At 37.8% G+C, this 13,625-nt stretch overlaps 1 protein-coding gene across 3 annotated transcripts in view; it reads left to right on the top strand.

Annotated features, from left to right (window-relative positions):
- The window catches only part of ATL1 (atlastin GTPase 1), an 83,870-nt gene that overhangs the window by 54,468 nt on the left and 15,777 nt on the right, over positions 1-13,625 (top strand). The window lies entirely within an intron of this gene.

Here is a 13,625-nt window from a genome sequence, read left to right as displayed (position 1 = left end):
ACTTTGAATACCTTGCTAGTGCTATTTGGTGCAAGTAGGAGATTCAAATGGGGAAATGAAAATTTAACAAATTATTTTTTTAAAGAAATGGGAAAAACTTATTGGGAATAACAAAAAATAAATAAAAGAAATGGGAAAATGAAAAGATGAATTAGATGTTTTGATTCCTGCAAGAATATCATCTTTTCTTCCCTGAATTCAAGTCTAGAGATGTCACAGAAACCAAAAGAAAACTGATGAATTTGTCAAACATAAAAGCGAAAAACAAACAAGATTCCTGGGACTATAGAAAGGGTTACAAGTCACACAAAACCTGGCTAAGGCACAGAGACAGGATATTGGTCAGGTGGGTGCAAGTTTATTGAAGGTACTTTCTCTTTCTTACACAGTGACCCATGTGAACCATCACTTGCTTCATTGCACTAAGTATCAGACTAGCAACCAGCTCAGCCTCTTGGAACAGCAGGATAACATCAGGGCAATATATGAGCTCGTGTTGGGTGGTATAAACAGACTATCGGGTCCTTTAATGCTCCCTTCTGCCCCAGCAGTCTTTAAATAACAGGAACCAGGAGAGTATAATTAAGTCAAAAAGCCCTTGAAAGCCTGGAGGAGGTACAGATTTAAATACCCAAGACTGCTCACTTGAAGCATGACAGCGTCAGCCTTGGCTTCTCAGGGGGGCTCAGGCTAAGTCCCAGAATTTAGCCCCTCCCTGGTACGTATCACCAGCCCAGATGGATAATACCCTGAGAGGTATGTGAACGTACAAGGAGAACGAATGATAAAGGGCAAAGTAGAATTTATGGCTTAAATGGCAAGTAGTTTATTTTTATTTTTTTTATAAGTTTATTTATTTATTTTGAGAGAGAGAGAGCACGTGCAGGTAGGAGGGGGGCAGAGAGAGAGGGAGAGAGAGTATCCGAAGCCAGGCTCTGTGCTGTCAGTGCAGAGCCCGAGACAGGGCTCGAACTCACAAACCGTGAGATCATGACCTGAGCTGAAACCAAGAACCAGATGCTTAACAGACTGAGCCACCAAAGCACCCCAGCAGGTAATTTAAAATGAGTTATTTAGTTATCTATTGTTGCATAACAAATCATCCTAAAAGGATAAACATTTATTGTTTCACACAATTTTTAAGGGTCAAGAATCTGGAGTAGCTCAGCCTGGGTGGTTTTGGTTCAAGGTCTCTAATGAAATTATGCAAGATATTGGCCAACGAAACATTCTCAGAAGACCTGACTGGAGGGTCCACTTCTAAGCTTACTCACATGGCCGTTGGCAGGAGACTTCAATTCCCAGCCATATGGACCTTTCCACAGGGCTGTTCACAACAAGGTTCCCAGGGCAAATGACCCCACTGCCAGAGTGACCAAGCTGCAATCATTTATAACCTCATCTTGGAAGTGAAGACACCGTCAGTTCTGCAAAATTGTATCTGATATACAATTCTATATCTACCCTACCCTGATATAATGTGGGAGGGGACCAAATAAAGGTGGGAATACCAGGAGGAAAGGATCTCAGATATAGTAAAAAATAAGCAAAGAAACTAGTACATACCTATTAGAATGGCCAAAGTCCAGAGCACTGACAATACCAAATGTTCCCCAAATGAGGACGTAGAATCTTAGAAACTCCCATACATTTTGTTGGGTGTGCAAAATGGTACAGCCACTTTGGAAGATAGTTTGGCTGATTTTTACAAAATTAAACATATTCTTTACATATGATCTGGCGTTGTACTCCTTGGTATTTACCCAAAGGAATTAAAAACTTCTGTCCATACAAATACCTGCACACAGATGTTTTTAGGAGCTTTATTCATAATTGCTCAAACTTGAAAACAACAAAAATGTCCTTCAATAGGAGAATGGATAAATCAACTTTGCTACATCCAGACAGTGGAATATTATTCAGAGTTAAAGGAAATGAACCATCAGGCCATGAAAAGACATGGAGAAACCTTAAATGCATATTATGAAACAAAAGAAGCAAATCTTTAAAAGGCTACATACTGTACTATGCTACATACTGTAAAATTCCAACTGAAATTCATAAAACCTTGGTTTGTGAGCATGGTTCACTCTGGAAACATGTTTGTAATCCAAAGCACCTGTATATCAATGCGAATTTCCTCATAAGAGATAATGGAAACTCAGATGATTCATTTCACAACCCAAAAATATTCATATAAAAATGATTACAATGCTATAATATAATATAAAATAATAAAGTACAAAATACAAAGAAAAATTAACCAGCACTTACCTTTGAAAACCTTTGTTGTGAGGGAGACAAAAGACAGGAGTGTTATTGTGTAGAACGACTTTCACTATCACTCACAGAATCACTACTATCCATTGGGTCAATGGAATCTTTTTCTTTTTGTGCACCTTCAACAAGGAACCTATCCAATGACCTAGAATGAAGCAAATTATTCCTAAGCTAACTCTTGTATGGAAAAGCAAAGGACTGTCCATAGGTGCTTTGAAGTAACAAAAAATAAACTAGTGCCCATTGTGGGCACCTTCTAACATTCTGGAAAATCACTGATTTCTGCCAAACACCATAGCCTGAGACCAAGCATCTAAGCATGGGAGACGATCACCCACAATCCCACAGAGAGAGAGAGAGAGAAGAACCATGTTCACATGAGGGAAGAGGGTGCCGACAGGAGTTCAGGTAGAATAAAAACAGTCCCTGCTTACAATCCTCTGTTTTGTTTACAATACCTACTAGTGTCTGTTAACTTTAAAAAATAATAATTTGTCAGGTTGATAAGTGAAGTATTCTATAGTAATTGGGCTATTAGCTTAGGTTTTTCTCTGAACTTTTTACTCTCTGGATCCATTGGCATAGGGTAGGAACTCCATTGCAAATTCTGGAAAGGATTTTTAAGTCTTAACCAGCAAATGTTACTACATTTTAAAAAAGTTTTTAATGTTTGTTTATTTTTGAGAGAGAGAGAGAGAGAGAGAGCAAGCAGGGGAGGGGCAGAGAGGTAGGGAAACACAGAATCTGAAGCAGGCTCCAGGTTCTGAGCTGTCAGCACAGAGCCCAACACAGGGCTCAAACCCACAAACCATGAGATCATGACCTGAGCCAAAGTCGGGAGATTAACCGACTGAGCCACCCAGGTGCCCGAAATGTTACTACTTCTTATGCTTTTTAAGATACATTAAAACCAAGAGGGACCAACTGGTGCTCTGATTAGATAGATAGATAGATAGATAGATAGATAGATAGATAGATAGATAGGTAGGTAGGTAGATAGGGAGAGATACTGCTTTTGGTAAAAGAAATAATAATGAAAACAATGGAAAAAGTTTTAGCACTTGTTGGTAAACTGAAGGCATTTTGAAATGTCAGTGAAAAAAGTTTTGACTGAAAGAGTCAACAATGACTTCAAAACAAGTTTGTACTTGTAAATCTATGTATCTGAAATTGAAATGAGAAAGTCATTAAGTAGCAAAAGTGGCTTCCAAAGATACTTAATAATATTTAAAATGAAAGCAACCAAATTCAAAACAAAAAATACTACACATCATGAAATTAAAAAATAATATGCAAATATATTCAGGTCTCAGAATTTTTAAGGTATCAGCAAATAATTCACATTTAAAAACAAAACACCATTAAGACCAATGTTAATGAGCTTTACTACCTACAAAATAATTCACATTTACCTTAGAAAAAGTTTCAAGAGAAAAAGTTCTGATATGGTATAATTTTTAAATGAAAGTTCAATTAATTCATCAAGATTTTTTTACTTTTTATTTTATTTTTTAATGTTTATTTTTGAAAGAGAGCGTGAGTAGGGGAAGGGCAGAGAGAGAGGGAGACATAGAATCCGAAGCAGGCTCCAGCCTCTGAACTGTCAGCATAGAGTCCGATGACACGGGGCTCAAACTCACAAATGGTGAGATCATGACCCAGGCCGAAGTCAGACACTTAACTGACTGAGCTGCCAAGGTGCCCCCATCAAGCTTTTTTTTAGAAGGTTATCACTTCCATCCTCTTCTTCTATCTCAGGAGAGAGCAGGTTTATTTATTTGGATAAAAGTGTGGAGAAATTTTAAACACTGCCCAAGAAGGCAAGGTGAGAGGTAATGAAATTTAAATCATAGTAATTTGTACTCAAACTAAATTTAATTAATTCAAAATAGAGGAATTCTTACGTCTGAAGCAGTGAAATTGTAAATAATGAGCAAGATATATCACAGGCTGGAAAAGTAAGGGTAATTAGGCAATGAAGTAAATAGCTGCATTAACAGATTCATTTGATCCTTTTTTTTTTTTTAAAGGTTTATCCATTTTTCAGAGACAGAGCATGAGAGGGGGGAGGGGCAGAGAGAGAGGGAGACACAGAATCCAAAGCAGGCTCCAGGCTCTGAGCTGTCGTCACAGAGCCCGACACGGGGATCAAACTCACAGACTATGAGATCATGACCTGAGCTGAAGTCGGATGCTCAACCAACTGAGCCACCCAGACACCCCAGATTCATTTGATTCTTAAATGAAAAGCCAGTTTATGTCAAGAAAACAAAATATCTGTGGTATTTAAAAACTGTTTTTAAGCAGAGAACTAAAAGCGCAGTGAATTCAGTTTAAAAGCAATATTGAAGTGTAAAGTTTAGCCAAGTGGTGTGCTGTAAATGTATACAACTGGCTGGTGAGGAGGGAGGAGGTGGTTCTGATTTAAAGCATTTGCTGATTTCTGGTATGAATACCTTTACCATGGCTGATTTCAAGCTGCCAACATGATGTCAACTGACTTGTAAAATTTCTCAGACTTGAACAACTGCTCCTTGTGAGCCTGTGTGGGCCAGCTTTACACTAGTTAGCACACTCAGGAAGTATAACCCATGACAATACATGACATTTGAAGATTGAATTAACAACTGGGCACGTCCTGGCAGAGGCATCTCTGGTAGGGGAGGTTCTGGTAGCAGAGAGGTGGGGTGCCGTTTCTGTGTACATTTTAATGTACAAGTTGGTAGTAGATTAAGGTTTACCTGTAATAGGAAAATAAGGATAAACCCTAAAAAAAACTTCCTGCACACAAACTTTAGTTCCCTTCTCTTAGAAGCTTTATTTTATTCCTGAGCATATATTTTAGGACCACTTACCTTTAATCTCTGCTCTTTCACCTCCTCGGTGTTAAGTACTTCACCTTTTAGATTAGTTAATTCACCCCAGTTTTCTCCCATAGCATTTAAAAAATTTTTTTTCAATGTGTATTTATTTTTGAGAGAGACAGAGTGTGTGAGCAGGGAAGGGGCAGAGAGAGAGGGAGACACAGAATCTGAAGCAGGCTCCAGGCTCTGAGCTGTCAGCACAGAGCCCAAAGCAGGTCTCGAACTCAAACCGCGAGATCATGACTGAGCTGATGTTGGACGCTTAACCGGCTGAGCCACCCAGAGCCCCTCTCCCATAGCATTTTTAATTAATCATTTCATATGCTTAATGGCCCTTAAGGGCCTTAGAAATAGATACACACACACACACACACACACACACGATAAGTACATGAGGTGATGAATATGTTAACTAACCTTATTGTGGTAACCATTTCACAATGTATACGTGTGTCACATCATTATGTTGTAGACCTTAAACATACACAATGTAATATGTCAGTTATAGTTCAGTAAAGCTGGAGGGAAAAAAAAGATTTGAATCCTCTTTGTGAGAAAAAGTGAAACTCAACTTTTCATGTTTCCTTTGGTAGAGATGTAATTATTAGATCAGTCCATGCCACTTTTATGGTTAAACTGAATGTTGATGGAAAACAATAGTAGAGGAAGCATCTAATAATATATTGCTATATTAGGATAAGCCTGTTTCTCACAATTTCTCATTCAAATTGGGCCTACATATGGAAAATTAGTAATATTTTACTTAATTATATTTAAGGACCCTTTATTCCTGTGATTTAAAAATGTTCAGGGGCTCCTGGGTGGCTCAGTTGGTTAAGCATCTGACTTTGTTTTAAGTTTATTTATGTAATTTGAGAGAGCAGGAGTGAGTGGGAGAGGGGTGGGAGTGGGGAAGAGGGGGATAGAGAGAATCCCAAGCAGGCTCCATGCTGTCAGCACAAAGCCTGATGTGGGGCTTGATTCCATGAAACATGAGATCATGACTTGAGTCAAAATAAAGAGTTGGATGCTTAACTGACTGAGCCACCCAGGCACCCCAAGAGTACATGTGTGCTCGCTTACTCTCTCTCTCTCTCTCTTTCTCTCATAAATAAATAGATAAACAAACAAACATAAAAAAATACATGTATAAAAATGTTTGGGGTGCCTGAGTGGCTCAGTCAGTTAAGCATATGACTCTTGATTTCAGCTCAGGTGGTGATCTAGGGTTCATGAGATCTAGCCCTGTGTCAGGCTCCATGCTGACAGAGTGGTGCCTGCTTGGGACTCTCACTCTCCCTCTCTCTCTTTGCCCCTCCCCAACTCACACACACACACACACACACACACACACACACACTCTCTCTCTCTCTCTCTCTCTCTCTCAAACTTTCTCAAAAAAATAAAAAAATAAAAATAATAATTAAAAATTAAAAATGTTCATCTACAGAATAAATTCTTTGATAGTGATTTCAGCCACTTTAAAACAAACTATTCTTGGTCAAATATCTATGATGACTATAATTGCCAAGTCATACCAGAGAAATGCATGACTTCACTGAGAAAATGAGAGGCTGTTTGTGCCTATATGGGCTGTAAATTAAAGAAAAAGATACGATGGTAGGGCCGAGAAAAAGGATAGCTTTCTGAGAAAGCCACCGTATCCCATGTTCTGTCTAGAGACCAATTTAGGTGATCTGAGAGCTGTATGATTCAGAATAAATATTCACCTGGCTACATAGAATTAGGTCAGTGATATGCACCAGGCTTCTCCCAGTGTCCACATTTAGGTACATGAACTATGTAGAAGATCTGTATAAAATAGTAATAGTTTATTGAGCATTTATGTTGTGCCAGGTGCTGTGCCAAGTATGTTTCTTACATAAGTCAGATTATATTCATTATAGTTATATAAAAATAAGTAATGTTGTTTCTTTACTCTTTCTCTTTTTTAACTGATGAAGGAACACTGAAGCATAGAGCAGTTAAGAAACTTGTCCCTGGGCACATCATATCTGTTTTTTTTTAAAGGATTTATTATTTTTTTAAGTTTATTATTTTGAGAGAGACAGAGTAAGCACAAGCAGGGAAAGGGCAGAGAGGGGGAGAATCCCACCTGGCCTCTGTGCCATCAGCTCAGAGCCTGACGCAAGGTTCGAACTCAGGGAAATGTGAGATCATGACCTGAGCCAAAATCAAGAGTTGGACACTTACCTGACTGAACCAGCCAGGCGCCCCTGGTCACATAATATCTTTAAGTTGCAGAGCTGGTCTTCAACCAAGGTAGGCCACAGGCTCTCAACACCCTGATAGTTCCACCATCCTTTATTGCCTCTCTTCCCCCTCATAATCCTCGTACTTATTGAGCTATATCGTGTAGTCTTATATTTGAATGTGCACATCTTCCTAAATTATAAATACCTTAGGAGCATGAACTATTGTAGTTTCCTTGTTTTCTTTTTAGTCTAGTACATCTAACTTCATACAGCAGATGTTCAATTAATGTTTGCTAATTATGGTGCTGTATACATATTTGGGATTGTGTATAGTTTGAATATAATCCATGGGACTCAGAATTGAAAGACCTGATTTCAAGTTCTTGTGTGACTATTACATGTCCATCCTAGTATTACCTCTTTACATTTTAAGATAAGATACATAAATATTAAGTCATACGCTGGTATGAGAGTGTCCAAAATATTTGTATATGCATGGCCCCTTCTTGAACTGCAGAAACAACAATCATGAAATTTTCTTTTGGTGGGTAAGGGTAGTAGAGATTCTGAATTGAAAGTATTAATTGCTGGGTGGTAATATAAAAAGAGTAAAGTAACATATTTCATTAGTTAAGACTAACAGAAAAATATTTGATGTTTTCAGTTTGGAGTAGTGATTGTATGTGGTACCATCACATTTAAAGGTGATCCTAGTACAGTCTGAAGATGCTTCAAGTAGTCAGACAGTTAGTGGTTAGATGTAGTTCAAGTAGTTAGACAAGGTGCTCTGAAGTTAGAGCAGCTGCTCTGAAGCAAGGGAAGCCTTGGCTGCTGGATCAAGGGATGGGCCATTAAAGCCATTGATGTTTGCCAGGTTGTAATTTAATAACTTGGATGGCCTAATTTCTTACATACCTAAAAAAGAAAGATTTATGTAATTTGGAAGATATTAATCTAGACTCATAGATTTGTCACCAATTTTTCTGCCTATGTCCTTGGTGATTTTTGCTCAGAGAGATTCTGAGGTTACTTTTGGAGTCATCCACAACTGTATTTTTAGCCAAGAAGGGAAATTCATTCTTCAAGTGGATTTTTTGCTTGCTCTACCTATAGGTGTCTCTGTTGATCGATTCCTGATTCATAGAGAACAAAGGATATTTTTGGTCTTGTTTTTCATGTGGAGGGCCCCAAATTTGTTTTAATTTCTACCCTGTTAACTATTCAAGCCCCTCTGAAAAGTCAGCCATATATTGGAGATTTCTAGATTGATGATTTTTCTTTCAAGTTTTTTTCTTCAGATTCCTGTATTCTATGTCTGAGCCCATTTAAAAAAGAGCAGACAAGGTTTCCTTTACTTCAGCTATTTAGGTACCAAAAAGATTGAAAATTTCCTGAAGTCTATTTAAGTTTTTTATGATTGATCTTTATTTTGTTTGCAATTTTGAATCTTTGACCAATTAATCACTGAGAGAAAGTCTTCTGAAATGGTGTTAAGGGATGTTTTATCTATTTTTCTTGCCCTCTAAAGGCTGTTAAAATGTTTTAATTTATTATTATTATTATTATTATTATTATTATTATTATTATTTTGAAGAGCTGGTTTGCTTAGATGTTCTCCTGGTCTTTCTTACCCTATTGCTTTTCACCATTTTTCCCCCATCCGAGAGACTAAAAATTAAGTGAACTAGTTGGAACAGAACTGATAGTTTGGGTCAGTAAGTATCAAACAAAATCCTGAATTACACAGCAAATTTATGCCTTCTTGGGTTAAAAAAAATTCTTTAAACTCAGCTCTAGACCAGGATTTAAATTCAGCTATCTGTAGAACAGCCTTCTGGTCTAGCAATTTGAAGTTGTTTGGGGCAGTGTGGCCAGTCCTTTTCTAGGAAATCAGTTAGGAGGTCAGGGGAGGGAGCAGAAGGAATTGAAGGGGTGCAGTGAGTGGTGAAGATAAAACTGAAAGAGGATACAAGGAGGGTAAGTTTCAGAAGGTAAAAGAGTCAAATTGAGAGATGCTATTTGGAATCAGCATTTTGAGATCTCAGTTTACTAATTAAAGAAGTGAATTAATGAGTTATTAAGAGAGATTTTATGTCTTAATTTTATAGAACTCTTCTTAACTGTATTAGTTATTTATTTTGACATGTACAAAGATCACCATAATGACCCCTGTTACTCTGAATTTTTTTAAAAGGTCATTTATAATTGCAACAATTAGGATTATAGTGCAATACAAATAGAAAGCAGAGGTTTTTCTAGGAAGAGGGCCTAGCTTTCATATATACAAACCTGTAACAGGTTGGTCAAAAGTGTGTGCTTTGAAAAGCAGCTTGGAGGGGCGGCTGGGTGGCTCAGTTGGTTGAGCGTCCAACTTTGGCTCAGGTCATGATCTCACAGCTTGTGAGTTCGAGCCCCGCGTCAGGCTCTGTGCTGACAGCTCAGAGCCTGGAGCCTCGTTCGGATTCTGTGTCTCCCTCTCTCTCTGCCCCTAACCCACTTGCATTCTGTCTCTGTCTCTCTCAAAAATAAATAAACATTAAAAAAAGAAAAGCAGCTTGGTTCCTCAAGCAAGCAGAGGTCAATATGGTGCTGTACGATCAGTCATCTGATAGCCACTGATCCTGTATTATGGGCTAAGAACAGTGACTCACAATTACAAGATCAAGAGTGTCCTCTTAAAAGTTTTGTAGGACTCCCAAGGCCAAGTTTGACTAATTACTTTTGTGTAAATTGGTTGCCAGTTTAACAGACCTCCAACCATTTGTCCTTGGGGCATCTTGATTGGTTTGGAGACTTAGGAAGTCTGTGCCTCTATCTGTTCTTTCTGAAGCACTTCCCTATACATTCAGCAACACAAGACAATTCAAGCAAAAATACACGATACGAGGGCTTTGTATGAATTGCCAAGCAAGAAGGCAAAGCAAGCAGCAAAAGCATAAAGATATTAATAACAAAAATATTTACTAAATCGTATACCTCCAAGCCAAAAGTTCTAATAACTTTATACAAAAATTAGGTCTAATTATAAAATGAGTTCACTTCCAGAACTGAAGGTTGAATTGCCCTATACAAAGACTTTGAACTGATGACCTTATATGAAGACCTAGTGTGTCTTTATAACAAAAATCCTAGAATAACAAATTAATCAGCAACAAGAAGCTCAGTGAAACAAATCAGAACTCTAAGTAAGACCATTGTTGAGACACATTCACCTGGCAGTAAATTTGAAGGACAAATGGAATTTTGGAACAAGGGACAAGGAGAATGCACCTGTTAGTCTGATGGTATCAGAGACTTCTGCCAAGTGAGAGTATTCAAAATTGTCTCAGCGAGACTTCCAGAACTGTCAAAGGATGACACCATCACTCAAATCTGGTACAAAAGCCAAAGCTGAATTTATTGCTTTATTAAGTAAAAGAGGTATGCTGGTGAGGCTTAGTCTCACTGAGCAAAGTCAACTAATGATTATACATAGGGTTTAGGAGTGTGTTTTGGAGTTGCGTGGTTTCCAGAGGCAAGAACAGGTTGATGTCAGTTTTAGAATATTTGTCATTGTTGAATACAGAAGCATGTTTTGTGTTGGCTATAGAGGGGAGAAATGGATGCACATCAGCCTCAGTGAATTTTCTGGAGTGATTCTTCCATTAAGTATGAAGCTTTCACTGATTGGTTGGCTTTCAGTGGGCTGTTGAAGTGACTTGTTAGTTAGATGGGTTTAAAACAAGTTCTAAACCTTGTTTCATTGTTCTCTGAAAGTGAAACTGGAGCTGAAATGTGTTGATTACATGCTTAAAAACCAGTTCAGGTATTTACTGACTACATGGTTCTAGAACAGCTAGTCTTTTCCTGGGGATGGGGCTGGTAGGTATCTATAGCTAGCTTATATCACTTCATGCGAACTAATTAGTAAATATTCAGGAATGATATAAGCCGACTATTAAACTGCTAATAGCTTAAAATCAGCCATGTTGGGCATATTTACACCACAGAAATGGCCAAATGCTACAAAATCAAGTCATTTGGAGAGTCAGTTTACCAGGACATCACTGGATGGGAGCATTAGGCATGGAACTTACGAATTTAATACTATAGACAGGTAATAGATTCCTGATTTGAGAAAATAAGACTTCATATTTGATCCTATTCTACACATGGTCCTCATTATATTGACTTAGGGAGATGGCCAGTGAAACAGACCAAAAAATGAAACTAAAATTTCCCAAGAAAAATGCAAAATATAGCCAAATCCACATACTTGACTTCATTGATCCTGGGTTATGAAGCTCTATTTTGTAAAAGTTGCTTCCTAGCTAATCTCTATTTTCAAAATACATGTTTAGGTAGAAATATTCTGAATACAAATTACTGTATTTCATTTTGAGAAAAATGGGCATCTGTTACAGACAGTTTAAAGATCATGGTTAGGGGTATTTTTATTTTTTAAAAAATTTTAATTTTTTAATTTTATTTTATTTTAGAGAGAGAGCAAGTGAACAGGAAAGAGGGGCAAAGGAAGAGAGAGAGAATCTCAAGCAGGCTCCAAGCCCAATGTGGGGCTCGATCCCATGACCCTGGGATCACTACCTGAGCTGAAATCAAGAGTTAGGTGCTTAATTGACTGAGCCACCCAGGCGACCCATTAAAATATTTTATTTTTAAGTAATGTCTATACCCTAAGTGGGCTCGAACTCAACTTTGAAATCGGGAGTCACATGCTCACTGACTGAGCCAGCCAGGGGCCCCAGAAGTATTTTTAAACTCTCCTCTCCACAAAAATGTCTCCTTCCCCACAAGAATCCCCAAAATGAAAAAAAGAAAGGAGAGTTTCCACTTTGTGAAACAAGACTATCCATAACTCAAACTGAGAAGTGTCCCTGGTTTCAGGACAGGAGATGTGAGCCAAGGATTTTATATCCAGCAAAATTGACTTTCAAATAGAAAAGCACAACTGTTAAAACGGGTCACAAACTTATCAATATGTAAGAATGCAAAGAATATTGTTCTCATGAGCCCTTAATGAGAAAGCTCCTGAAGAATGAACTTCAGATAAGCAAAGATGACATAATTTCACCAAAGGAGAGATAATCATAAACTATGTGCCTCCTGATGGAAGAGCACTCTGCCAAAGAAATAAAACCTGAGATCAAGGCTCTGTCTCCAGCTGCCAATTTGCAGAAATCCAGAAGAAAAAAGAGCATGTTGAACTGCCGGTGAATATGCAGGGTCCATGTTGTGGGAAACTCTACATGGTCATATAGAATTTATGGTTAAATTCCTAGGTTCTTTAACAGATAAAGTAAGGAGGAAGAACCCATCGGTTAAAAGAGAATTAAGAGACAGGTCAACAAATTTTAATAAGCAAGATTAAAAATTCAGTTAAAAACTCAGAAGATACAAACTTTTAGAAAGATCATTTAAAGATAGCTAATTTCATAAAAATTATTTTTTCTCAATTTCCTGCATTTTTACTAAAACTAAAATTTGAAGCATCTTTTTTTAAGTTTATTTGTTTATTTTGAGAGAGAGAGGGAGAGAGTGAGAATCTCAGGCAGGCTCTGCAGTGCCAGCACAGAGCCCCGGGTGGGGCTTGAACTCACGAACCCTGAGATCATGACCTGAGCTGAAATCAAGAGTTGGACGCTTAACTGACTGAGCCTACCCAGGTGCCCTGAAGAGTATCTCTTAATCTAACTTATAAAAGCATGATTTTATCAGACCTCAGATTGTAAACTACAGTGCTTGTTTTATACTTACTGTTGAGGCAGTACAACAAGGTTTTGAAGTAACCCAAGTTTAACCTGTTCTATCTCTGTGTGCCTTTGGCCAAGTCACTTAATGTCAGGTGGAGGTGATTTTTATATATCTCTTGTGAAAAGAGTCACAAATTATAACCTATCTCTTAGCTGTTGCAGGAATGCATGAAATATGTGCATAATTCCTGATATTGTGGTTGCCATATGATAGGCACTTAAACGAAAGCTACAATTACTTTGGTTCCAAGTGGTCTGGGGTGGGGCCCAAGAATTTTGTGCTTTTAAAAGCCTCTCAAATGATGCTAATGATTGTTCTAATTTTGGAAACACAGTCTCTGATAAAATCTTCCTGGATGTGAACAAATATTCAGCTTCAAGGATTTTTTTCAATGCATTTCTTAGTAGAAAAACTGGAAGACATCTGGGAGACTGGCAAAATAAACTATGGCCTATCAATTTCCTAAAATATGTGGCCATTAAAATAAAAATCAGATCGCTAACACAGCACAGTT

This window comes from Puma concolor, chromosome B3, assembly GCF_028749965.1.
Source record: "Puma concolor isolate L17-30 chromosome B3, mPumCon1.1.hap2, whole genome shotgun sequence".
Classification (NCBI taxonomy): domain Eukaryota; kingdom Metazoa; phylum Chordata; class Mammalia; order Carnivora; family Felidae; genus Puma; species Puma concolor.
This window is presented reverse-complemented; position numbering and strand designations above follow the sequence as displayed.